An 18,258-nucleotide genomic window follows, 5' to 3' on the forward strand; every position below is an offset into this window, starting at 1 on the left:
AAGAAAAGAGGACTAGTAATAGATCTTGTGGTACACCTCATGGGAATTTTAATGGAAAACATCTTCAAGTGTACCTTGAAAATAGTTAAAAATCCGCGTTATATGGTAGGTTATATGATATTCTTGTTTAATGTAAACAGGAGGAAATAGCATTCAACAGAGGATGAGATCAGGGAGCAGTTGAGGTAGCTAGAATATTTCAGAACAGACAGTGTTGGAGTTGGACTCGGATGTGGAAGTAACAGATTGCTGTGACGCAGAAAGCAAAAGTTTCCATGGCAGAGCGAGTGATGAGGAATACTGGACACTGTTGCAAATTCATCACTGAGGCACAGAAAGAGTTGAACTGAGCGTCAGTAGGACAGGGAGTATTTTGAGCTGTTTACACACACAGAAAGTAGCAGGTTGCTGCAAATAGCTGAGCAGAATTTTCCTTCCCAACAGAAACCTCCCAGCTGTGGAGGATGAGGAAAGTTTGACTGGGTACAAAGTTACCACAAGAGAAGCTGGAGATTTTTAGCTTTTGGAGGACAAATTAAAGGACTTATGTTTAAAAGGATTTAACTTTTTGGTGGAAGTGTTAATGCATATCATTTTATAATAATATGTGTCTAGAAAAACAATTTATCACATAAGTACAGCTAACAGGAGCAATAGTATATGGAAATTACACTCTTTCGATCAAAAGTTAAAAAGTGGAGATAATAACCTCCTCTGGAACAGACAATGACCTCACTGAAGCGAAGTTTGTTAGTGCGTCATCAGAAGATGGACCAGAGGAAATAACAAGTTGCTATTAGCTTTCCTTTTCTTTTTTTTCCCTGAAAGAAGCTGTTTGAAAAAACGTAAATGGAAGAGAAGGTGGCATTGCTTGTGTCAACTTTTTTTTTTCCAGAGACGGGAGAAGAAATTTTGATCATTGTAACTCAAATTCTGAATTATGCATTGCCTAGTTACATTAATTCACAGAGCAGAAAACTGATATACATTTCAACTGGTCCAGAGTCACGGCCGAACCAAAGTAATAAATATTAGACTTCCAACAGATCGAGGGACATGAAAGAGAACATTGTTAAAAACATGGAACTCAAAATTGAAGCCAACAAGAAGCGGCAGAAATGGCAGTTCCTCTAATGGCCTTTTGAATGTTTAGCTCCAAAATAAGCTTAGGAATTTGAGGGTTATGTACAGTACCTATCTGAAATACTATGACTTGAAGTCTGTCCAAGAGGCCTGTATTTCTGTTTTAGGGATAGAAATGACGGTTTATTAATCTAGTAGGAATCCCTAATTAGCAGCTAACATGTACATGGATTTAAATTGCTCAGTTCAGAAACCGTGGCTGAGGTCACAGTGGGTGTGTCCACCATTTATATCCAGTTTATAGTCCCTAAAAGCTCCAAAAACACTGGAACCTACATTACCTACAATTCACCTGATCCAATCTTTTGTCAGATTTACCTGGTTTGCTTTACACAGATGCTTTTAGACTCATTAAATCTAGGTTTCATTGCATTTTCCCCAGATGCAGAAAACAAAACTGTTTTCATTAAGTGAAGTCATTTGAAATGATAACACATTTCTTTATGTGTAAATTTAGGTGCTCACCACATTCAAAGCACTTTTCACAGCAGGTACTTTATAATATACATTACCTTAATGATAATGGGTGTGTTTGGTAAAAAGCCCATTTCTGAATTAGAAAGTAGGTAATTATTGCTGCCAGCAGGGGGCAGTGTTGTATTGGCTGCTATAAAGCTCATAATATACCACAGTGCAATGACCTTACTTTTTATTTTTCAGTGGCATTCTAATGATGTTATTAGAGTGGTATGTTAATGTGCTTATGAAACACTTTTTTCCAGAAACAGAACAGCTACATAAACACTTCTGCTGCCTGCTGTTTTATAGTAGTGCTCACATGCAGACAAATCATTATGTAGTGACACAATTAAATCAGGCCAACCAATCAGGGCTCTGATCTTTCCTTAAATTAGATCATCTGTGTATGATCCATGTTAGTTCACTTGAATCAAAGTTCAGACTGTCCCCTAAAGAAACTACAATTTCGAGCCCTTCAGTAGCCATGCAGTGCATTGAGTGTCCTTGAGATGGACAAAGTGTCCCCTCCTGATGTAGGGTGCAAATCTACTAATAAATACTATTATCCGATGGAGCAATGGAGCAGTAGCTTATTTATCTTTTCAACTGAAATCTTGTTAGCAGCAGACTTGTTCCCATCATAAATCAATCGTATTTTTATCCACTTGTTTTAACCTCCTTTTGTCCTGTCCGTTGTTATGGCTCATGCTACCTCTTGTCCATTCTACTTTGTTATTAAATGCATCAGTCAGCCGCAGCATTAAAACTACTGATGGGTTAGGTGAATACGAGTGATCGTCTTGTTACGATGCACTGTTCTGCTAAGAAACACTGGGTCTAGCATTCTTGTTAATGTTACCTTGACATTTACCACGCAACCTGAACATTGTTAAAGAAGCGCACCCCACTCTGAGGGTTCAGAGCTATCATGGTAGGAATATGGAGACCTGCACAATGTTAGGATAAGTTGTACATAACTTTATTCATTATTTTTGGTTTCATGAGGATCCAGTCTCTATTTTGAAGGTAGTCAGGGTTACTGACAGTATTTTCATTGCTATTAAATCTCATGGATTGCTGAAGTTCATAACTCATAATCAGAAATTAATTTCAAATCATCTAAAGTTCAGTAAACAGAAGAATAGATAAGTCAACTCAATTACTTTCTTGTCTCAGTGTCTTCACTCTCTTTCTGCAATCTCAGGTTGTCTCTGTAATGTTGAGATAAGGACTTCGGACTTTCTAAATAAAGTTTGTGTTGCATAACCTCTCCTTAAGCATCCCAGTCTCCATCCACTTGTATTCCTCGAGGGGGTCCAGAGCTGCAGAGGGCAGCATTCCACCCAATATCCCAGGAATGTAAACTTTACTTTGGAGTCTAGCAGAAGGAATGCAGAATGTTTGCTGTCAAAATGTCCTCTCTGCGGTGTATGAATATTAGAATAAAAAAGGTCATAAATAAAGATGAGGTACAGCTCTCACTGGTGGGATGACAACTGGCACTAGAACAGAAAAGCATGCTGTGGGTTAGGGGGGAGGGTTGGATTTGGAGGCTTCTGTGTATTCCAGTAAATATTGATGTTTTTTTTCCTGAGGAGGAAGTAGCTCTCAGTTATGTGACAGGATGTTCCACGCTGAGGTGAAACCGCTGCACTCACCTGCTGTTTCAAAGCTAAAAATCGAATGTCACACACGCCAAAGAGTGCACCTGTGAAAAACTGTGTACCTCCCTGTGCTGAAAAACACAACAAAGAAATGACATTGAGACAAAGTAAATACTGTGTTTTTGAAGTCTAACGGCTTCTCGTAAAAAGGCCACAAGGAGCTTGTGGTAAATGCTTAAAAAACTTCAATAACCAATTGGTAAACACCAAACCAGGCTGATATTTACCATCAGGGATCAAAGAGGCAGAAATGTAAGGGACTTTCCTTTTTAGTGTCCAGGTTAGTAAGAATAAGGGACTGGCATCGTCTGGCTCAGATGTAGGGCTAAAAGATTACATTTACCAAGCTGAATTTAGTGTTTGTTTGTTTTTTAATTTTAACTGACATACTTTGTTTTTGTTTTGTTTTTTAAACTTGAGTTGATTAAAAACATAGTACTATTAGCAGTATTTCTACTTAAGTATAGCTTTACAGGCCTCTTTGTGCCAATGACAGTGTGCCACTTCTGAATCTGAATCTGAATTGTATGTATGTTGTATGAATGGATGTGTACTTAAATTAACAGTAAGACATACTTAAACATTGAAAATACTAAAAATCACCACCTGATAGAGGGTGATGGATAAACTTAAAGAGTAACTGTAAGTAACTCTACTACTAGCTTTTTAGCTTCTTTCAGCTTATTTTTTTTATTTTAAACTGCACTAATTTGCTGTTTTGTTTTAGTCTCACTTGACTTCTGTAATTTATTCTGTCTGCAGCAGACAGTGAGAAATTTTCTTGAAAGTTGCAAACCTCAATCGTACCTTTGCAAACTGTCCTCGTTTTGAGCAGGTTCTGTACTAGTTATCATACAAGGCTTAAGTGTGAGTTAATGAAGGGGAAAGCTTAGCTTAAAAGAGAGAGAATATTTAGCTTAGCTTACATTATGAAAAAATAAGCTACCGCAGACGTACTCATTTACAAAATGAGGGAATGTATGTGTTAGCATACAGGGCTGTGTTCCTTGGGCCTAACAGGAACATTACGCTGATAACGATTGGTTCCATTGTGACCAGTTACACTTATCTGCTAAGTTGGTTTTTACAATCACCAGATTCAGCAACTCAAAGCACTTTGGCAGAATGGGGAAGAAAGGGGATTTATGTGACTTTGAACATGGCATGGTTGTTGGTGTCAAATGGGCTGTTCAAATTATTTTTAGAAACTGCTGATCTACTTGGATTTTCACACATGACCATCTCTAAAATGGTCTAAAAAAAGAGGAAAATATCCAGTGAGCTGCAGTTCTCTGGGAGAAAATGCCTTGTTGATGCCAGCGATCAGAGCAGAATGACCAGAATGCTTTGAGCTCATAGGAAGGCAACAGTAACTCGAATAGGTAAAAATAAATAATTAAAGGAAACTCATTACACTGATTACAAATAGGGTATACAGAAGAGCATCTCTGAATGCACACACATCAAACTTTGAAGCAGATGGGCTACAGCAGCAGAAGACCACACTGAGTGGCACTCCAGTCAACTAAGAACAGGAAAGTGAGGCTAAAGTTCACACGGACTCACCAGAATTAGACAATAGATGCACGATGGCACTGTGGTTAGCCTCCCGCGCCCCTGAAAAAGCAGAAGTGAAAGGATGGATTCTTGGAAAACAGTTGCCTGGTCTGTTGAATCTCCATTTCTGCTGTAGTTGGTAGGGTCACAATTAGGCATAAACAACATGAAAGCATCGATCCACCCTTGCTTAGATCAACAGCTAATCATGGTATAATGGTGTGGAGGATAGTTCTTAGCACACTGTGGGCACCTAAATACCAACTGAGCATTGTTTAAACATCAAATTCTACCTTAGTATTGCTACTGACAATGTCATGCCAATATGGACCAATATCCCTGAGGAATGTGTCCAGGAATTTACTGAATCTATGTCACAAAAACTTACAGCAGTTCTAAAGGAAAAGGAGAGTCCAACCTGGTATTAGCGAGGTGCACCTAATAAATTGGTTGGTAAGTGTGTATAATTCATCTTCCAAAGCCAGGAGCATGATCAACTTCTAGAGTCCTGCTTACCCTGCAGACATACTTGATTGAGTGGATTTAACTGTCAAATGGGCAGGACGTTCATTTATTTACTCGTTAATAAACAAGAAGCAAAGTAAAGAAGGATTTCTTCAACCTCCCCTTCAAATGTCTTGTGTGAACAAGTGTGGTTTGCTCAGCTCAAATCACCTCCTATATATGTAGGAGGCTGTTTGAACAGAGGAATGTCACCACGAGGAAAAAATGCTGGAAGACAAACTATGGCGAATTCGTATTACACAACAGACGTCATAGCCTCCAGCCGCCTCGCTGTTGGAGGGAATGAAGGATGAATGATGAGGGAATGGATGGAAGAAGGCAGGGAGGTAATTGAGGAATGAATGTGTGTCTCCTAGGTGGCCATGTTGTTGTCCTGGAAGGATGTGGGCACCAGTCAGACCACACACACACACACACACACACACACACACACACACACACACACACACACACACACACACACACACACACACACTAGCACCATGGCCTCGCCAGAATCCAGCTCTTGTTATTGTTATGTAGTGGTAAGATTTAACTTCATGGTGGACCATTGGAATTAGAGTCTGGATCCTGGTAGATATTTGATTCTTGGTTTCCATAATGGCGGGTAATAAATTGTGGGTGTATGTCACGGTGGGAGTGTAGGAATTTGGCTCTAGTTTCTAGTTCCTGTTGAACCACAGTTACACTTAAAATATTGAGATGGTATACAGTCTTCCATGCTAACTGCATGGTTTTAGGCGGTCGGGGAAACAAATCCACACCATTTTCTGTTTCCTCTCATTCCATGGTAGCTCATTGGAGGGCTAAGAGCAAACCAGAAAATATAATTGTAATGGAAAGGAAAAGAATGAGGTAACCTGTACGCTGCACACAGCCTTATGGAGAGTCCTCAAGAATATGCGCGGTCATTAGAGTTACTGACATTAAGTGTTTACATGTGTATAATGAAACACCTCTTTCTCTCTCCTCCCCAACCATTTTCAGAGACTGAAAAAGATGTTTAAAAAAATACAATTTTAAATCATTTTAAACGTCTCGTGAGTAAGAATGTGATTCCATGTTTGTGGATTCCATAGACTTGAGTCTCAAGTGAGATATACCTGTTAATGAGCTTCACTGACAGGGGTTTTGACGTCAGAGACGGAAAGAGCTAACAGAGGAAGAGGTGTTAACAGTGTGTGCACAAGCGTGTTTGAGGAGGCAGGTGGACGGGGTCAAGGGTTAAGAGGGTTCGATGGGTGGAGAGATGATGGTGATCGAATGAATGGTGCTCCGCAAACACAGCTTGCTGTCACGAGCATGCTGGAGATGTGTGGACATCCACGAAACCGTGAGAGAGGAATAAGTGGATGAGTGTGTGAGAAAGGAAGAGGAAGGAAGAGAAGGTTGACGGAGTGCTTACGAGAAGGAAAGCGTGAAGGAGGGAGGCCCTCAGTTTACTCACAGTGTTGTGATAGATTCGTCATGTTTCCACAGCAGGGGGATTCTCAGACTGTTTGTTTCCATTTTATCGTCTGGTATTTACCTTTAACTGTAAAAATGTAGCTGTGTGTTAAAGATCAGGTCTATGAGAATAACTGAGACAAGACTTCAAACGAATTCTGTACATTAAGGAAAAATACTTGTTTGGCCATGTGATGAGAAGTGATATAACAGTGCTGAGAAATAAGTTTTTGCATATATTTTTTGCATATTTGTCATACTTACATGTCTTCAGATCATCAAACTCATTTTAATATTAAAAAAATTACCAGAGTTTCTAAATGATGATTTTGTTTATTAGGTGAAAAAAAGCTATCCAGACCTTCCTGTGTGAAAAAGCTAACGGTGAGATGAATTTTATGTCATACATGAAATCAGATGTATATACATGTCACAAGATGAGCTCAATCACACTGAAAAGGTGAAACGAAGATAAAAGGAGAAGAGGTGACATTCACTACCAAAATTAAAAAAAGAAAATGTATGAGATACACAGTACTGTGCAAAAGTCTTGAGCCATCCCAAATTTATTTCTACTTATCCAGGTAAATTGTAAATAGGTGGTAAATGGAAATGCAGTACATAAGCCAAAATAAAGTTTGTACAATTCTAATCAGCTTCAAAGTCCATATTTGGTATGACCGCCTTTATTCTTCAACACAACTCTCTTAGACTTGTCGTAATCTTCAGGAATTGTTCTCCAGGCTTCCTGAAGAACATTTAAAGCTCTTCTTTGGCTGCTGGCTGTCTTGTTTCACTATTTTTCAAGATGATCCCACACTGCTTCAATAATGTTGAGATCTGGGTTCCGAGGAGGTCAGTCCATGACTGATAGTGTTTAACTGTGTGCTTTTCTATCCAGGTATGCTTTCCTGCAGTGGCCGTGTGTTTGGGATCATTGTTATGCTGAAAATGAAGCTGTTGGCAATCAGATGCTTTCCAGATGGCATTGCATGATGTCTGTTTCTGATGATACTTTTGTGTGTTCATAATTCCATCAGTTTTGACAAGATGCCCAACACCACTGGCTGAAATACAGTCCCAAACCATGAAAGAGGCTCCACCATGTTTTACAGATGGTTGCAGACCCTCACTGTTGCACCTCTCCTTAACCTCCTCCATATACGAACAGAACCCACATAATTCTAACTAAACCAGCCTCAGGAAATAAACATAAAGAAACCAAGAATGAAAACTGTATAAATTGTAACAAACTAATCATATAAGAGAAACACTGAGAAACAGAAAAGAAAGTCCCAAACCCACAGGACTCGGTAAAAAACCCGGGATCATGACAAGGAGTTTATATTTTTGCAAAGCCTATACCTTTTCACATTTTTTTTAAATTTTTTTTATTTGTCGGTGACTTCAAGCGGCAGTTTAATAAACCAGTAAGACACAACAAGCCAAAAAGAATCAATGTCAGACTTCAGCTAAATTCATCCCCATGTTTCTGCACTGACTGGTTCAATCCGACCATCAAAGGCACAAATCTGCCACCACATCAAGCATTTCTTTTTTTGGTTCTCAGTATAGACTTTTGCTTTTTTGCCTTAATTTATCCTGGGAATATTTGCCAAGTACACACAGTCTCTTTCATCAACACCCTTCTTCACACGTACAAAGTTACACACATTCATACCTGGCAGTTGCCCAGTGCAACCACAGTCTTCTACTGTTCGTCCAGTGAGCAGCTCCATCAGAGCAATCTGGAGTTCAGAAAATTGCTCAAGGGCATTTCTATGGTATTAGTTAAAAAAGAAAGAATCAGGTCACATTCACTTCCCAGAGCTGGATTTTTCTTGGCAAATCCAAGACCTATCTCAATTTTCATATCAGCTTTCTTGTTTAAAGTTAAGACTGGCACATATTGGAACTAGTCCCTTTGTATAATGAGACATATTAAAAAGAAAAAACTCAGTGAAACTCATCCAATCAACAGTAATTTTTAAGCCTCAGCTAATAAAAAATATTTTATTAATTGCGAGAGCCAAATTTTAGATCAGCAGATTTAGAACATATTGTTAAACTTGGCAGTGAAAATCTGTAATCATACTGATACACATTTTAGGCCTAATTTCTGTTGATTGCGTTCTGTAAGAAGACTGCTATATGCTAATTTAAGCATGATTATGACATAGACTGTATGTAAAAGATGGAGATAGCCAAGACCTTTGACAATATTTTTTGCATATACATTTGTAAATGTATCAAGTTGATAAGGTATATTGGCTATGATGTTAATAATTAGCTGACAAACTAATACTAGCTGTAAGCAAAATATTTTATGTAATAAAAATAAATAATAAATAAAACAAAGACTAGAATTTGACTAGAGAACTAACTAAACATGTTGTGTGGTTGAAAAACTAAATAAACTAAAATAAAAAAAATGAAACATGTCCTTAGTTCTAGTTTTACTTTTTACTGTTTATTCATAATGGTCAACAAAAGCAGCATGGGGATTGTTTTATGCAGGTTTAAAAGGATCTGACTGACTAAATGGCTGTGAGTGAATTACCTTCACAAAGTGTTGTGTCCTATTGTTACCATCATTCTGGATTTAAATCATATTTCTATCACTTTCCTCAATTATTTTCTCAATTTGTGTTTGATCGATGTAATTGTTACAATGTAACAATGGTTCTTGGCAATAAATCCTACTGTTAAAAAGCCAGTTTATGTCCGTTTAAATGGTGCCACATTTGTAAGGACAATGCATTTGAGGGTTGAGCAGCAGAGTTGAGTATGCACTGACTCTTTGAGCTTGTGGTACCCCAGGTTGATTGACAGTGCTGCTCAGCGACAAGTCCAAATTCTGCCTATGGCAATTAGATTGTAGGGTCAAAGTGTGGGGAAGACACAGAGAATGCTGTGCTGATTGCTACACAAATACAGTAGCAGCTTTTGATAGTTTGGTGCAGCATCTCCATCACTAGAAAAACAAGGTTTGTAATCTTTGGAAGCAATCTGAATGCATAGAGATATGAAGATGAGATTCTACAACCAGTGGCACTCCCACATCTCCGCAATTGAACCCTGTACTCAAAGATTCTGGCACTTGCCTCCACAGAGTGGGTTTTATTAGAAACTACCTCCAGAATTTGGGAGTTGAGAAGATGGAATGACCTGCTGGCACTCCTGATCTTAATTTCACAGAACTTGTGGGATCAGTTTGGACATGCTCTTTGTGCGAGAGTGGCCAACACAACCACACTGCCCGAGTTGTGCAAAATGGTGGTTGAAGAATAGGATGCCATCTCACGGCAGTGTGTGACAAAACTGGCGACCAGCATGATGAGGAGGTGCCAGGCTGATGTGGCTGTGTATGGATCTTCCACAAGCTACTGAGGCCCATGTTTTATAAATGAATAAATTCTTAAATTGGCAATATGTCTTATTTCATCTAATCCCATAAAAGACACCAATCATGAGTCAATAGCTGAATAACCTGTTTGGCACTGGCAGAGAAGATATGGCAAGTTTCAACAGTCGCATCCCCTTAAATCCACATACTCAACTCTGTTGCTCAACCTTCAAATGTATTTTGCTTACAAAAGTGGCACCATTTAAGGTGAAATAAACAGGCTTTCCAATGGCAATCTAAAAGTGACACTTGGATGTTCATTCTCAGTGAGCGAACCGTTCAGTGCTCATCTTTTCATAAGAGCCATCGTTTCACGCAGCATGTTGCTCTGCTCAGACCAGTCTGAACTGCCCGTTGCTAGGACAGAGCCACTTCAGCATCAAACGATATTTTTAATCAAGTGGTCAAACGCTATTGCACAAACATTCTAAAGTAGCTTAGGTCAACAGCATCCCAGAGCCTGTTCTGTTAGCTGGAATGCTCCCGTATGCAGTGAACAGGCCTCTCTTTGTGTTTCAGTCCAGCAGCCTCACGCCACAGCGCACCGCTCTGGAATCCTGTTTGTTTTCTTTCAAATTTCTCAACCTAGTTCCCTCCGCTGTAGAGGCGCAGTGTACTTTGTGTATGTTCGTACTCTGTTTTAAGATGCATCTGTGTTTGAACCAGCGTAGCAACAGTATGGCTCATTGAGCGTGCGCTCATTTTAAACTGGTGCCAGAGTTCATATGCTTTAAAGTGGAATATGCTGGAAAGTGAGAATTTTACGGGGTTTTGTGCCTGTGTAAATCCAGTCAGCCCCAGCGCTGGTTGTTAATGTGAAGGATAGCAGGTAGATGCGTACTGGATTGAACTCAGCTTTCCGTGGCCAGCAGGCCTGGTTTCTAATTTGCAGTGCAAAATATTTGCTCTGGTAGTTTCCTCCCTCTGATCGAAGTACCAGGGTTCATGAAGACTTGACGAAGTTCTACCTTAAAAAGACACTTTCAAAATAAAATTCAGTTTGTTGTTTTGCATTTCTGTACTCCCACACATTTCTAGTCAATCCACTTATCTAACCAGTAATCTGCAATTATCCACAATACAGAGGACTTGCTAACACCCTCCATGCTGACTGGACAATCACCTCAGGCCTCCTCTCTCCCTCTTTAAGTCCTTCTCCCCTCTTTATCCTGGTTTTTCACTGTTGGCTGACCAAAACCAGAGGAATTCATTATCCAGGAAACTTTGCAGAACAGTGTCAGCCAAGCAGGGCAAGGCTATTCTTCTCTCTCATGCTTCCTGACAATGAAACCATAGCAAACAATTGCCCTGTCAGTACTTCTAAACAGGATGACCACTGTTATCTTATCATCCTGTTTCAAATACTGACAACACCATTTAATGTTTGGAAAAGATGACACTGTGAAAATGCCTTTTAATTTTCATTTTGAGCAAAGATATTCTTCTGAGATTACACTTCAGCTGAATTTACAGCAAAGAGGTTGATTTATTTCAAGAGCTGATTAACTCACTCTTAACTAGATAAAGATTTCTACAAAAAAACCCAGAAGACTTATCTCGACAAGTCTTCTTAGGTCTTATCTTAGGTCTGGAAACCTCCCTCTTTGAAAGGGGTAGATTACAACCTGGACACTTCACCAGTCTGCCAAACAGAAAGAAAACCATTCAGAGTCACACCTACAGGCAATTTAGAGGTGGCACTTTATGCAACCTGCAAATCTGGCACACACATCAGATAAACATATGCACTGAATAGACAATACAAACAGCAGTTTGGTCCAAAGGTTTCAAAAGACAGAAGTTTTACATTTGCTTCTAAAGCTGTTCCATCTGGATATTTTACAGTCTCTTAGCAACAAAGCATTGCATGTTTTTTCCTGTGATATCAAGCAAGCCCTTCAAACTAGTTTCCTTGATTATGATTTGCTTAACTCAAAGAGAATGGCAGTGCTTTTTTGCTCAAGAAACACACACTAACACACACTTGTTCAAAAAACAAGGTGGCTTATGTAACGCGTGCTCAGCATTCTTCTTTTCGATGATCTTGTTGTCTCACATTGTGTATGGGAACATCAATCTTTCTGCTGTCATTAGAGCATTTCTCACTATGATGTGTTTGACTCCGTTTCAAGCTTTTTAAGACTCCATTTCCAGTAAGCCGAGGAAATGCCTTTTCTGGGCTGTCCCACTTAAATGCCACATATAGGCGGCCCCTTCTAATACTGCAGGGTAAGCTGCTCTGAAAAGCACCTCCAAAATACTCTGCAGGGCGGTGTGTCCTGAACGTCCCGCACCTGCATAAACACATCGAGCCAGGAGAGCTGCCTGCCGCCTTGCCAGGCACGCTAAACCACATGTCCAAAAGGCAGGAGAATAACATACCTGGGAACAGTTACCGTGAGAAGCGAAGGTATCGTAGCATATAGTTAACCGCAGAAGGTCGCACTCAAAAGGCAGGAAAGGCACAACCTTCAGTTTATACAGTACATGCTTAATGAAAGTCCGCTGGCCAAGTTTGGTTTAAGTGTTTGAAGTACAGACAAAAAATACCCGGTAACAAAATACAGAGGACTATATACAATATGTCACAGAGTGGAAAAATGAGGGGAGGAAACAGATGGGTGGAGGAGGCAAACAAAAGTGAAAGTGTTAAAATTGATAATTCAGCATAGGGAATGTATAAAGGTTATAAAGGAAACGTTTTGGGAACAGTAAGTGTACCTGAGACAGGCTACGTGTTCATGTTGCGACAGAACACCTTCCTGTCAGATGTGCTCTGTAAAAACTCTGCTCACCAAGACAAGGCTTCATAGTCACATAGCATCACATGACACGTTGTAATCACCTAACTATCAAACCCTTCAGTCATTGTACTTGTGAGACCTCACAAGGACCCTGGTCCAACAAGCCACCAGGGTTTTAGATTTGAAGAAATGCTATTACGAGGTTATTTAGTCTAATGTTTAGTCTTGTTTGCCGAGTTTATAAACATTAACTGGGAATAGCGAATGGGAGGTGACCCCTTTCTTTTCCCTACAGAGTACCCAGACAGACTGTAAACATGACACTGATCTCAGAGAGAAAAAAAAGAAGCTGAAAATAGCGATTTAATACAGTGAATTTTGTTTAATAAATGAGTATAAATACGGAATTATAAATCGTCTGCAGTCATGTCTACAAAATGCATTAGAACAGCTGCAAAACATCCAGGTTTGCTGCCACTGATTAAACAGATGGAGTGATAGTTCCTTCCTGCGTCATTGCCTTCATGTTTGCTGGTGATGACTGAATACAGCTGTAGAAATAGCAGTGAGCTCACAGTTGATGATTCATTCAAAGTATTTGGGGAGTAGAAGATAACAATGATGCTTTTAGGTGGATTAAGACTTGTACAAGAAATCAGCCTTAAAAGAAAAAGAATGCTACAGTATGAACAAGTCAGAAATGTGTTGAAGGGGAATGTATTATATTTATTACATGTATCCTGGTTTTGCAGTCACATGACTATTAACCGAGTGACTATAACTTGTTCACCATTTTGGACATGTGTTGCTGTAGAGTCAAGTGAATTAGGCCCCATTCACACAGACCTATCGGCAACAAATGTGTATTCCTTTTTGGGCAATGGTTGCTGGAGGTCTGCAGCAGTTGCTAGGTGAAATTGGTCACAAACAGGTATATGGTGCTTCAATGAAAAAGGCATTATGATCTCTTTGGTCTTTATCAGACTGGTTACTCATAGTTTCCATGGAAGATGGTAATTTTTCTACCAACACCTGCTAACTACTACTAAGCGCTAAAGTGCGAGATAAACCAGAAAGAAAATATTAACCTTCAGTGTAAAACTTGCACCTTTCAAAACATGTTGGTTGCAGGGCTAAGGCATAACTTTTACTTTGAAGGCTAACATTCTTCATTTTTCATTTGCATTTTTCAAGCATGACTACAGCTGGACTGGTAGTTTATGACTGTTTGCTGACAAGTTGCAGTCTCCATGCAAACCACAGGGGACTGCAGTAATCTAGTAATTTACTAGTAAACAAGCAAGCACAAGGAGGTTTTTGGTGAGTTTCACCTAGCAACAGCCACCAACCTCCAGGAACCTCAAGCAATATATTTAATTAGCAAGCAGATATTCTGTATTAGGTAAATTTAGTAACTTGGTTCTGAGGACAGTTAGCTTGGCTCAGAATATAATAAAAAGAGGTTTTTGCACATTCACACACTCTTCTTATGGTCTGCATGTTGCTCTTCTGACTTTGTTAGGGTTAGCATCCTGGCAATAAATCATGTTGTTAAACAGTTTAGGTCACTATGTGCAACTAAATGTCACGGTACTGGGTTGTGTGGCCCAGTGTTTGAGTTTTAATGCATATTTTTGTATTCATTTGTGTTATAGTTTAACTCATCTAGTTGATTTCTAGGTTGCAGTTTAGTCCTTTGTTTCTTAGTCCCTTTTGTCATCTCTCCCTGGTCTGTGCATCTACCTGTCATGTTTCATGTCTGTGTGGTTCTTGTTGTCAAGTTCATGTCATGTCTATGTCTCTGTGTTTCCTGTTTTATTTTTTTATTTTATTAGTCTGGTGTTCTTTGTTCATTGTAGTTAGTGTTACTCTCCCCTATGTTGTCATTATGCTTCTGGTCAGCTGTGTCCTCATGTGTCTCCACTTCCCCTGATCACCTCATGTGTGTATTTAAGTCCTCAGTCTTCCTTTGTTCGGTGTCGCATTGTCTGTTTAACTTCCCCCATGCTATGTGAGGTTTCAGGACTCTGTGCTGGTCATGTTCATATCGCTTACGTGTATACGTTTCATAGTTCTTTCTTGTTCCAGCACAGAATCCTGTTCATAGTTTTCTCAGTCATATGCATCATTGTCACCTTATCTTAGCCTTCCCTGTTGTCTGAGTTAAGTGTCAGTTCTTAGTTTTCCCAGTTCAGCTTCTAGTTTTGTCTTGCCTCGGTGCTTTCTGTTATTTTCCACATTAATCAGCCCAAATAAAGGCTTGCGTTTCATTTCAACTTCAGTACTGTCTCCTCTTCTGTCTGCACCTGGATCCTCACACTCCCACACACCAAGAGTGTATAACACTATACAAAAAATTTAATCTTGCAAATAATGACAACACGAATTTCCATCATAAATCTAAAATTTCTTACCGATAACCAGTTTTCCAAGTTGTTTTAACTTTAGGCTCTCTTGATCCATGCTCAATCATCCGGGTAAGGAAATCCCAGAAAGTTGTTTCTGTTCATCTGGATTTAGCATTTTTAGTGGAAGAAACGCATATTAATGAACTGATCTCACGGCTTATTGTTAGTCAGTGGTGCTAGTTTTGGTCATTATGTAACCAAGTATGCACCAAGTCAAGTGAGACTGAAGAAGACCCTTGGATGAGTGACGAAATGTTTCTCCCACTGAAAAATCTTAATCCAGAAGAACAGAATCGACTTTCCGGGGAGTTTAGGGTCCATTCATGTTGGGAACACATTTTTATGCACCACAATACACATAGTTAGCTTCACACAAAGACTGAACCAATGTTTATAGGAGGAAATATGACTCAGACAGTACAAAAAAAACATGAATGAGGCCACCGTGACATCACCCACTGGTTAGCGAAGTCAATTAAAAGTCTGCTGCTATAAGCTACAGTGGATAATCTTCCTCACTCTATTAACGACAGTAATATATAAAATGAAACTCATGTTTTTTTTAGTAAGATCTGAAACTAGAAATTTAGCCCATAAAGTTATGAAGAAAGTCTTTACTAAGGCCACGGAGTTCTTTAGGCACTTCCACAAAGGCTTCACAAGCTACATCCATCTGTTATACCATTTATGACTTGAATATATTTGGTCTTGTTAAGCCAAGCTAAGCTAGCTACCTCTGGCTACGATAGATAGCAAACAAACGTGAGACTGCGATCCATCCTCTCACTTAAATCTCAGAAAGAGGGCAAAAAAATGTTCTTCAGAAATGTTCAAATAGTTTCTTTATGCTGTAACATGCAAAAACACAATTAGCACTTCACAATGACACCTCAATGGTTTACATTTTTTAACCACTACACTATTGTAAGACTTGCCCTTAATCACTCCTGCTTAGAATGGAAAACATGTTTCTTGTGTCTGTGGTGAAGTAGGAGAAACTTGTGAAACCTGGGTTGTCTGCAGCTGGCTTGACAGTTTGCTGACTGATAACTCCTTCCTGCGTCATCACTTCCTCCTCACTTTGCTGAGGAATCCACTGTCAACTGGTCCATGGTTGCTGTGAAAAGTGTGGTGGGAGGAAAAGATTTTCCACTGTCACTCTCAGCTTTGGTACAGGTATGATAATGTGAAGAGCATTCAATCAGCACACAGTCATGTGATGAAAAAATTATTTCACAGTCCTGTGAAAACTAAGTACACCCCCACATTTTGATAGCTTGTAGAAGCATCTGTAGCAGCATTAACTTTAAGTAAAGGTTTTCTGTATAATTTATCAATCTCTCGCATCATAGTGGATGGATTTTGGCCCACTCTTTTTTACAACATTGCTTGAGTTCATTAGGATTTGAGGCTGTTTGTTTATGAACATCTTTCCTATAAGGTCCCATTAGAGCATTTCAATCAGGTCGAGGTATTGTCTTTGACCTTGATTCTTTTTGTTTTCAGCAATTTTATTAAAGATTTGCTGCAGTAGTTTGCATCATTACCCTGTTGCATGACACAATTTAGGTTAAGCTTTACCTGTCAGACAGATGGCCTCACATTTGACTCCAGAATACTTTTGCATACAGAAGAGTTCATAGCAAACTCAATGACTGCAAGGTGTCACAGTCCTGTGGCTGCAAAAAAATCCCAAATCATCCACAAACATCCACCAAAATTCTTGGTACACGGTATGAGATGTTTGTGCTGATATGCTGTATTTGGCTTTTCTCAAATGCGATGCTGTGCAGTATTGCCAGTTTTAATATTCTCTCCCCAAATAGTATAATTTACCCAATATCAAGTCCAAAAACACAGCAAAATCCATTGAGGGCAAAGCGCAAGGAAGCAGGACCAAATCGACAAAAGGAAACTGAAGTTAAATGCACACACTGGTAGTAAGCAAGAAGAATAGAAACAACAAGACTGAAACAAGAGGATGACAAGGAAATAAAACTGACAGTGAGGCAAAAGAAACAGGGACTCCTTGATAATTAAACAAGGATATACCCAAGGCAGAGATTAAGGAATTAAATATATAGCTACAGCTCTAAACACAAACTGAAGCTAGATTTTCAAAGGCAGCATTAGTACAGGTTAAGAAACCTAAAGAATAAACCAAGAATATGACCAACAAGGAACTGTATAGTACCTTAAAAAGAGTACAAAACTCAAACCCCTGGTATGGTCATAAACACGAGAATCGTGACTCAAAATAAAACATAGCTAAGATCAACGATGGACCCCATCCCAGAAGCCAAAATAACAATACAAATAAATCAAAACTAGGCCTCCATGACAGTGGTCTTTTCTCCTTGACTCAAAATTAACACACACCTGAATGCTCCAGCGCAGCGAATTGTCAAACCCTGGATTTTATAAAGGTGTTTACACTTGCCGATGAGCAAGTAATCAAGTACATTTAATTAACGGCACCTGGCTGCTGCTTACCCTCTTAATTCATATGGGAATAGACTTAGTGGACTTTTTCCACATGACTGTAGTTGGAATTTGTTTCCCATGTTTATCCCAGGATCTCACATTCTCCCAGTGTTTGTGTTAGTGCAGTACTTATACCTATTATTACTTTTGTATTACACTGAAAACTACAAGTTAATAGAGTAAATACTCGCTATTTTGTTTCGCAGATTGTTAGATCTGTGAGAAATGTTAAATTCAGCTGTTGTGGTAGTCATTTGAAAGAAAACCTGATAAGTTTCAGCGGTTGATCTTTTTGAGTTTAGGGGAATGTAAAAACAGACCAGCTGTGACCTTCCAGTTAGACAATCACAGAGCATCAGGTTGCCAGCAGACAAACAGACAGATGCAAGGCGAGGGTGTAGTCTGCAGTCTGACCTTGCAGC

Source organism: Rhamphochromis longiceps, linkage group LG15, assembly GCF_057381845.1.
Source record: "Rhamphochromis longiceps isolate RC_006_pf linkage group LG15, R_longiceps_female_GT1.1, whole genome shotgun sequence".
Lineage (NCBI taxonomy): Eukaryota > Metazoa > Chordata > Actinopteri > Cichliformes > Cichlidae > Rhamphochromis > Rhamphochromis longiceps.